The sequence below is a fragment of the Gopherus evgoodei genome, chromosome 5, assembly GCF_007399415.2.
Source record: "Gopherus evgoodei ecotype Sinaloan lineage chromosome 5, rGopEvg1_v1.p, whole genome shotgun sequence".
Classification (NCBI taxonomy): domain Eukaryota; kingdom Metazoa; phylum Chordata; order Testudines; family Testudinidae; genus Gopherus; species Gopherus evgoodei.
In genome coordinates, this window is record NC_044326.1 from 91,056,633 (window position 1) to 91,065,207 (window position 8,575).

The following is an 8,575-nucleotide window of genomic DNA, read 5'->3' on the forward strand; positions in this document are numbered from 1 at the left end:
ATCCAAATCTCCTGTGTCCCAGTCTGATGTCATAATCACAAGCTTCAGCTCACTTCATCAGATGCATAGAATGGAACATATAGTAAGAGAGATATATATACATATATATACCACATACAGAGGACATGAAAAAGTCGAAGTAGCCATACCAATTGTAAGAGGCTAATTAAGGTGAGCTATAATCAGCAGGAGAAAAAATGCCCCTCTGCTATGTACATTGGCCAAACCAAACGGTCTCTACGCAAAAGAATAAATGGACCAAAATCTGACATCAGAATCATAACATTCAAAAACCAGTAGGAGAACACTTCAACCTCTCTGGTCACTCAGTAACAGACTAAAGATAGCAATTTTGCAACAGAAAAGCTTCAAAACAGATTCCAACAAGAAACTGCTGAGCTTGAATTAATATGCAAACTAGATACATAACTTGGGTTGACTAGAGACTGCCAGTGGCTGGGTCATTACACATATTGAATCTGTTTCCCCTTGTTAAGTATCCTCAGACCTCTTGTCAACTATCTAAAATGGGCCATCTTGATTATCACTACAAAAGGTGTTTTTTTTTTTCTCCTGCTGATTCTAGCTCCTCTTAATTAGCCTCTTACAGTTGGTATGGCTACTTCCACTTTTTATGTTCTCTGTATGTATGTATATATGTATGTATGTATATGTATATATGTAAGCAGAGTCAGGATGAGCTCTACCCTGACATCTGGGGGAAAGAATTTCAGAGAGTGTATTTGAATAGGAACACCTACCCCATCGCAGGCTGCCGAGTTGTGGGACTGCTTTGTGACAGAAATGACTCAGCCTCAGTGGGGGTGGTACTGCTAGACAAGGGCCAGGGTTCCACAACCCAGTGAATTGAGAGAGGCTGGGGAAGGTATCTGTGTCTGGTTGTGTAGTCTCCTTGTGGAGCCAGAAGCACCAGTTCCACCCACTCCTCTCTCCACTGGAATGTCAGAGTTGATTTTTTATTCCCTTAAGAATCTAGATACAGGTTACTGAGCTGAACTCACTTTGGGCTAATGGTGCACTAGCACTGGGGCTCCCCTACTATAAGCTGAGATCACTAAGAGTTGAAATCACTAAAGAGCTGGAATTACTGAGTTGAGAGCACTGAGTACTGTGCTAACTAGTGGGGGAGCCTGAAGCTATACTGCGGAACAGAGCAGCTGGCAGAGTGGTGTGGAGCAGTTTGTGGGGAGGGCTGGAGCAGCCCACAGATGCGAGCGGAGCCGAGCAGTTTGCGGGGACAGCTGGAGCAGCTCACGGGACAGCTGGTGAAGCAGAGTGGCTGGTGGAGTGGAGCGAAGCAGTTTGTGAGGACGGCTGGAGGAGCAGAGCGGAGTGGCTGGTAAGCGGAACAGTTCGTGGAGAAGGCGGAAGCAGAACCCACGGAGAGGCAGGGCAGTTGGCCCTGGACCATGTAAGGTGCCCCTTCTACCCAGGCTGGGGGGAGGGACGTCTGCAGATAGACTCTCAAACTTTGGGGCAGCACTGACCCAGGACAGAGACTTTTGGATGTGGGTCTTTTGGGACTGTGGGTGATTTGGGGGTTGCTGGACTCAAGAGCCCAGGGAAAAGGACCCGGCCCAATTCCTGGGGTGGGTCTTTGCTCACGGTTTGATCTATGAACTCTAGTTAAGGTGTTTTCCCAATTTATATGCTTGTTGTTTATCTCATGTAATTAAACCTGTTCTACTATACCAGGACTCTGTGCTGCGAGAGGGAAGTATTGCCTCTTGAGGCACCTAGGGGTGTGTGTAAGACTTCCCAGGTCACTGGGTGGGGGCTTGAACTGGTTTGGCATTGTGTTACTGAAACGAAACCCCTGGATACTGAACCCGGCCCTTGTTGCTGCCAACCCAGAGGGGCAGAAGGGTACATATATAATCTTCTTACTATATGTTCCATTCTATGCATCTGATGACGTGGGCTGTAGCCCACAAAAGCTTATGCTCAAATAAATGTTAGTCTCTAAGGTGCCACAAGTACTCCTGTTCTTTTTACAGTAAGAGGTCTTGCAACATGGGTTGTTATGGCAACACTGAGAAATATGCCTTAACTATAGTAGTGGTGGGGCTCAGCATCAACCCCAGCCCTGGGCAGCAAGACTCCCATGATTTATTGTTTATTGCCTGTGTCTTGCCCGTGACCTTTACTAAAAATATCCATGACAAAATCTTAGCCTTAGTGATAACACTTCTAGGATGTATGCAGCAGGGTGTGATAGGCAGACCATGCTGCCAAGTGAACTCTCCCTAAACTAAATGACAGACGAGAGGGCTTAGAAGACAATAAATAGTCAAAATATCAAGAATGGAAGTCTCCTCCAGATAAAGGTGACACTGAGTAACCCAAAGGGAGAAAGCTTCTCACTTATTAGTAGTCAGTCTGGTGGAGGGATTATATTCTGATATGAATATTCTGAACCTCTGCAGAATTTCTATCCACAGCAGCCAGTCAGCATCCAAGCTGTCAGATGTAGAGAGGAAAGATCCAGATGAAGAACTAGACACTGGTTCTGTGAAATTATGTCCTGAAAGTTTGATGAATGGTTGACTCAGAGGCAGCAGATCTAAGAACCAGAACTGAAGTGACCAAGTTAGAACTATGAAAAGTAGTTGTGCGTTGTCTTGACTTGCCTTCTGAAAGATGCCATGAATTAAGAGAAAAGGTAGAAAGCATACATCAGGTGATTGCTCCAGGAATCAGAAAGGCGACTGATATGGGGCCCTAATTCAAAATTTGAAAGCAAAACTTGAGACATTTCTTGTTCTTGTTGGTTGCTAACAGATCTACCAGAAATCCCCAATTTAAAAATATCTGGTTCTGCTACCAAATCAGGCTTTGAGGCCACTGACAATGGAGACACATCTAGGATTGGTGATTCAAGCTCTGGAGTGATTCTCAAATCCCTGTAAATTGTAAAAAGTAGTCACTAGTAGAAGGTGTATTGCATCGAATGAAGTGGTTCTGATGCAGATCTCTTTTCCCCAGACTCTATCAAAGTTGTTGATGTAGTACCAGATGATATAGAAGATCAGTGACCAATTTTAATCAGTGTGGAGCCAGAGCAGAAGCAGCACATGGTGCCACTTGACTCAGCTAATACTTCTACTGTTCAGAGACTGATGAGTCAGACTTCTTTTTAGAATGCATCAGACACACGGATTGATGCCAAGTGCTAGGCTTTGAGCAGTGCTATATTCTTCCTCCGACAGCAGGGGCATTGACTGCTCCAAGGGCACACCAATTATGCTTAGGGACTTTAGAAGCTGCATGAGGTCTTTCTCCCTCAGAAGCCTGGAGTAACCTCTCAAGAGGACAAAGCACTAGTGAACTGTGGTCTTGAGGAGAAATAGGAGATTTCTTCCTTGAAAGAACTGAGTCAAATTCCTTTATCTACTTCTCTATCAAAATTAATTGTAAGCATGCCTCAAAGTTTTTGAGTACATTTTGAGAATGATTTATGAACTACACATTTTTCACGGACATGGCCTGCCCACTTGGCATGTCAGTCATTAAAAGATGTAGCTGCATTGCAGGATGGGCAGGTTTTGAAATGTGATTTGTAGATTCAGACAAAGGGATGGTAGCCCTGATACTAAAGCACTTACCTTTAGCCCTCTGGGAAAAAAAGTATCAAAAGAAAACTACCTACATTATCACACGATGTAACAAGAACTTCTAGAGAGCTCAAAGGACACTGAGGTTGATCCATCTCACCGCCACAGGCAGTAAGGACCTGAATGATGGATGGGGTTACTCTGTCCGCCCTTGGGCAGGACAGGGAGGGATGGACACTGCTGGTTAAGATTTCAGTCTTCTGCCCGTGGGGCATATGAAGGGTGGAATCCACATGGACAGACACTCAAAGACAATCCAAACCTTAACCTCCATGAAAATTGCTGTCATGATGAGGGAAGTCCTGATATTTCACTTACCATCTTAAAAAAAAATCATTTGGAAGTTTTCTAATATGATATCCATTACTTTGTTCATTTCAGCCTTGTGTGTCTCAACACATTTGAGAGGCGCAACTGTAGCCTGCTAATGCACACATTGTCATGATTCATTGCTAAGCCTCTTGTAGAATATGAAGTGAAGAGAAACCTACTCACACAGGGTGCAGTTGTTTGACAGGTAGGTGTCAGAGGTGCATTTAATGGCACTTTTTTAAAAACACACTCCTTCCAAAGATGGAGCTGCCTACCCAAAGTATCTCCTCCAGCTCACAAAAGGATTTTCTCAGTCCCCAGTGTGATAACTTCTGTACTTGGCCTTTGAAAAGAGACTTTTTCAGAAGCTGTCCTGGGCAGCTGAATATCAGAAACAATACTCAAACGGAGTTTGTTAGGTACATAAGCAAGTAGAGCACTGCTACCCACTACCAGGGCCACTGTTGCTAAGTCTGGCAGAACAACATGTCAAATGATTGTGCAGGGCAGTCTGAGGTAACCAAGTAGCTGGAGTGCTTGCTTCACACCCTCTGATCTCTACTGGTCTCTTTAGTGGCTACTGCTGGGCAGTTTCTCCTCATTTTTGCTGATGTTTGCTCATTGTTTATTTGTATCATCATAGCAACTAGCAGCTCCAGTCATGAATCAGGAGCCCCTTGTTGAGAGTCATACATGCACAGAACAAACAGGCCCTGCCCCAAAGAGCCTTTTTGGGTCTCCTGCTCTGTGCCTGTTGCATCTGTGCTCTGCCATGAAGCACATGGAGATCTAGGAGGAAGCCCTCTCTAGGACAGTGACCTAAACATTTCCCCCATGCGAGATTGTTTGAATCAGCCCCCTCCTAAAAGCATAGATGGAGGCTTCTTCCCTTAGATGGTGAGGAGGAAAAAGTGTTTTGATCCATTTCCTCAGAAGAGGGGGAGGTGTATGAAGAATCTCCTTCAATAGCTAGGGAGTTCCGTATCCCTGACTTGAAAGAATTACTTTGGTGTGAGAGTATTTTAGTTTGAATGCCTATTGTTTCTTGGTCTCTCTGCTGAGACTGCCAGCACAGGCACCAGTTAGAGCCAGCTGTATTTGTGATATGGACCACATTTGTCCGGTTTCTAATGTAACTTTTCATCTTAAATCCAAGGAGCTACATTGTTGAAAACACCAGCAAATGAAATTGCCTGGCATAGAGGTGTGGTAAACAAACAAATGTAAATCAAGTCCCATGACTGAAGGAATACTGGTATGAATGGCCTTAAGGCAATGCTAAGACTAGGTCTCACTCATAGAGGTAACCAATATAAAACATTAGGGAAAGACAACCAACTATAGCTTCGATTTGAACTGGCTACAAGCTAACAGTGAGGAGAAAACAAGACAAACTGGAAAGAAAGCTCTTACAAAGCAATATGCATATCTTGCCACTGCGAATGTCTAGAGATTTTGTTCTTTATTTATTATCATTCTAACACTTGTGTCCAACATACTGACATCACAGTTGACATTATTGCTTTATACTGGGCAATGTTGACATTTCTATTAGTACAGAGTAATCTCATTGCACAGCAGAGAAGTTACTGCCCAACTTTCCTACTGTCTACTGCTTCCAGTAACAGATAGTGCCATAAATTGGCAGGACATGAAATGCCATTTCAGGCTATATTATAGACCATAAGAATGTGACTATGATGTGAAAAAAGAACTACATTTTCATCACATTAATAATATTTTCAGAGGTACAGGATGCAAACCTCCTCCAACTAAAACAGAAAACGTTCTCATCACAATACATCTTAACAAAAGTTTAGACTGACGTTTTATAGAACATTTATTGAAAACAGACTTCTTCAATTAGGCAAGAGCTGGAGTAATATGAAGAATTGAGAACTGTGCATTTGTTCAGAGACTGAAACCAAGCATGTCAGTGCATGGAAATATTACATTAGCTTGTTTCCTCTAGCATGCTTGAGCAGTGTACATCCCAATGATCCTCCATATTGGTTTATCAGAAACAGCAGTAGCATAGAAAAATGAAGACATACCTTAATGAGAAGTTTCTACCTAGCAATTCCAGTTTAAAACGGTAAGTCTGCACAAATGATCTGCAACTGATCCCATCTTTCAACACTGACATTTTAAGTGGAATACGCAACCTTAAACTGCACTTTTAAAATAAATATCCTTAGTGTTACCATCACCTTAGGCTATTAAAGCAGACTTAAAATAGCTCGTGTGTCTTCCCCCCTTCCCCAATTAAATTGTTTACTTTAATTTCTTACCCCAGAATACAGATTTTCACCTTTCTTTGTTGGTGAGCTTCTAGTTAACTTCAGTTTAACTTTCTCATGGAGTAACACCATGTTTAAAAAGTGTAGTGGCAAGTTTGTTAAATAGGTTCTATGGAAAATTTAAAATACAAGCACTTGTGTTGGTCTTAAATTTCATTTGAAAAAATTGGCTTTTTGCAAATGTTACTTTAAGGCCAAACTTTACTTGACAATGTCCCTTAAAATATGCTGTAAGGGAGAAAAGTTGGAAAAATTTGTGTTATATTTCTAAGAATGGTCAAATACATATAGTAATTGAGAGTACTATAAAGCAGTATTATAAAAGCAACAGAACTTTAACCAAAATTTTAATTTTAGGGATGCTTTGTAACCAAGTATTCACAATTAGTTTCAATGCTATGCAAACTGACTACATCCAGTTAAACAGGTCATTTGCACAGTTCCAGTCTATCATCTGTTAAATTAGGATTGTCATTTCATAATATGAATTCAATTGTTAATATAAAATCTTGTTAACTAGACTTTGCAAGACAATTTTGCCTCTAGCAAATACCTATCCTACACACAATTTTTGCTCTGTTTTTACACTCTAGCCTAACTAGTTACCAATATACAATTAACCTGCTACATGCAAAATGTGTACTTAATATTACAAAACTACATACAAATTCTAGGTTTTTAAATGTTCAGGAAATACACTGGGAACTAGAAAAATATAGAATATGCTCAGTTTAAACAATTATTACATGTGACCTAACACACCCATACATTTGACTACATAGCTTTTCCATGTTTAATGATGGTAGCTTTATTCTTAATGTGTTTTGTCATGATTCTCAGCTCATGGTTTTGATTATAAAGAGTGATGACAAACCTTTGATTGAACTCAGTCTAGACCAGCGGTTTTCAAACTGTGGATTGCAACCCCATTTTAATGGGGTTGCCAGGGCTAGTGTTTAGACTTGCTGGGGCCAAAGCCCAAGCTCTGGGGCCCAAGCCCAAACCCCCCCAAAGGCTGACTCCCAAAGACTTCAGCCCTGGAGAATGGGGTTTAGGCTTCGACTTCAGCCCTGGATGGCAGGGCTCAGGTTACAGGGCCCCTGCCTGGGATAGTGGGGCTTGGACTTTGCTCTCCCTGCCTCCTGTCCAGGTGGTGGGGCTCCGGCAGGCTCAGACATCAGTCCCGCTTCCTGTGGTTGTGTAGTAATTTTTGTTGGCAGAAGGGGTCGCGGTGCAAGGAAGTTTGAGAATCCCTGGTCTAGGCTCTCTCTCAAGATGCCTTATCTCAGATTTCTTTTGTGCTATAAAATCTGAAATTGCACAGGACAGGGTTTCAAAAACCCTTTCGCCAATGGCAAGCAGGAAGTTCTTCCTGGGAGTAAAAGAGCTTAACATACCAATTTCTGTAGAATTATAGGTTTAGTCTTGTTTCTAATTACATTTCAGCCTTTACAGTTGCAAAAATAATCTTCCAAATGTAAGGATAACAAAATTGGATTGCCAGCTCTGCAGCCAGTTGGCTCCAGCTCCTGTGTTAGTGTTGCTGCTTCTATCTTTGCCAAACAGCAGCACAGTGAAATTAACAACCGTATGGCCAACTTCACTGATTCTGTTCAGCAAGCTCTTGTCCTCAGTGAAATTCAAACATCCTATCGTTTTTGCTGCTATTCCTAAGGAAAGCTATGAGCAGCAGCACAAGGTAAGCAATAGATTTAAGATGGAGAAACTATATGGAAACTGGGGGCCAAGTAGAATCATGAAGAGCTCATTCCTTAGCAGCCAGGGGGGGGGGGGGGGGGAGAAGGCAGAACCCTAGAGATCTGACCCTCAACCTGAACATTATTTGTGGGAATTTCTAAACTTAAAAGACACTTAACAGCCACAGACTAAACAAAAGATGATGCCCCAAACCAGGACAAGAATTCTGGGAACTTGAGTATGGGTGCTCAGCTACCATTTTAATGGTCACCATTATGAAATTCCCAGCAGCTGGGGGTGGCAAAAGAAGTAGGCTTCTTGCTGGTGGTGTTCCCTTGCCTGTATTTTATATCTACTTTTTGTAGTAGGTTTAGATGTCCACCTAATGGGTGCCTGGTAAATTTTCAAGAACTGGGATACAGTGTTAGCACATCAAACAGTTGCTACAAGGGCAATTACAATCAGTCTTGTAAAAATAAAGGTAAGGATGCTTTGGGGAGAATCTTACACCACCTCAAATGTACCATTTATTTGGTGATGAGGCCGGTTTTCAAAATCAAGGAATTAAAGTGATCTGGAGTTTCTAATCATCCAAGTGAAGTGCTTCATTTTTTCATTTGTATTTATATT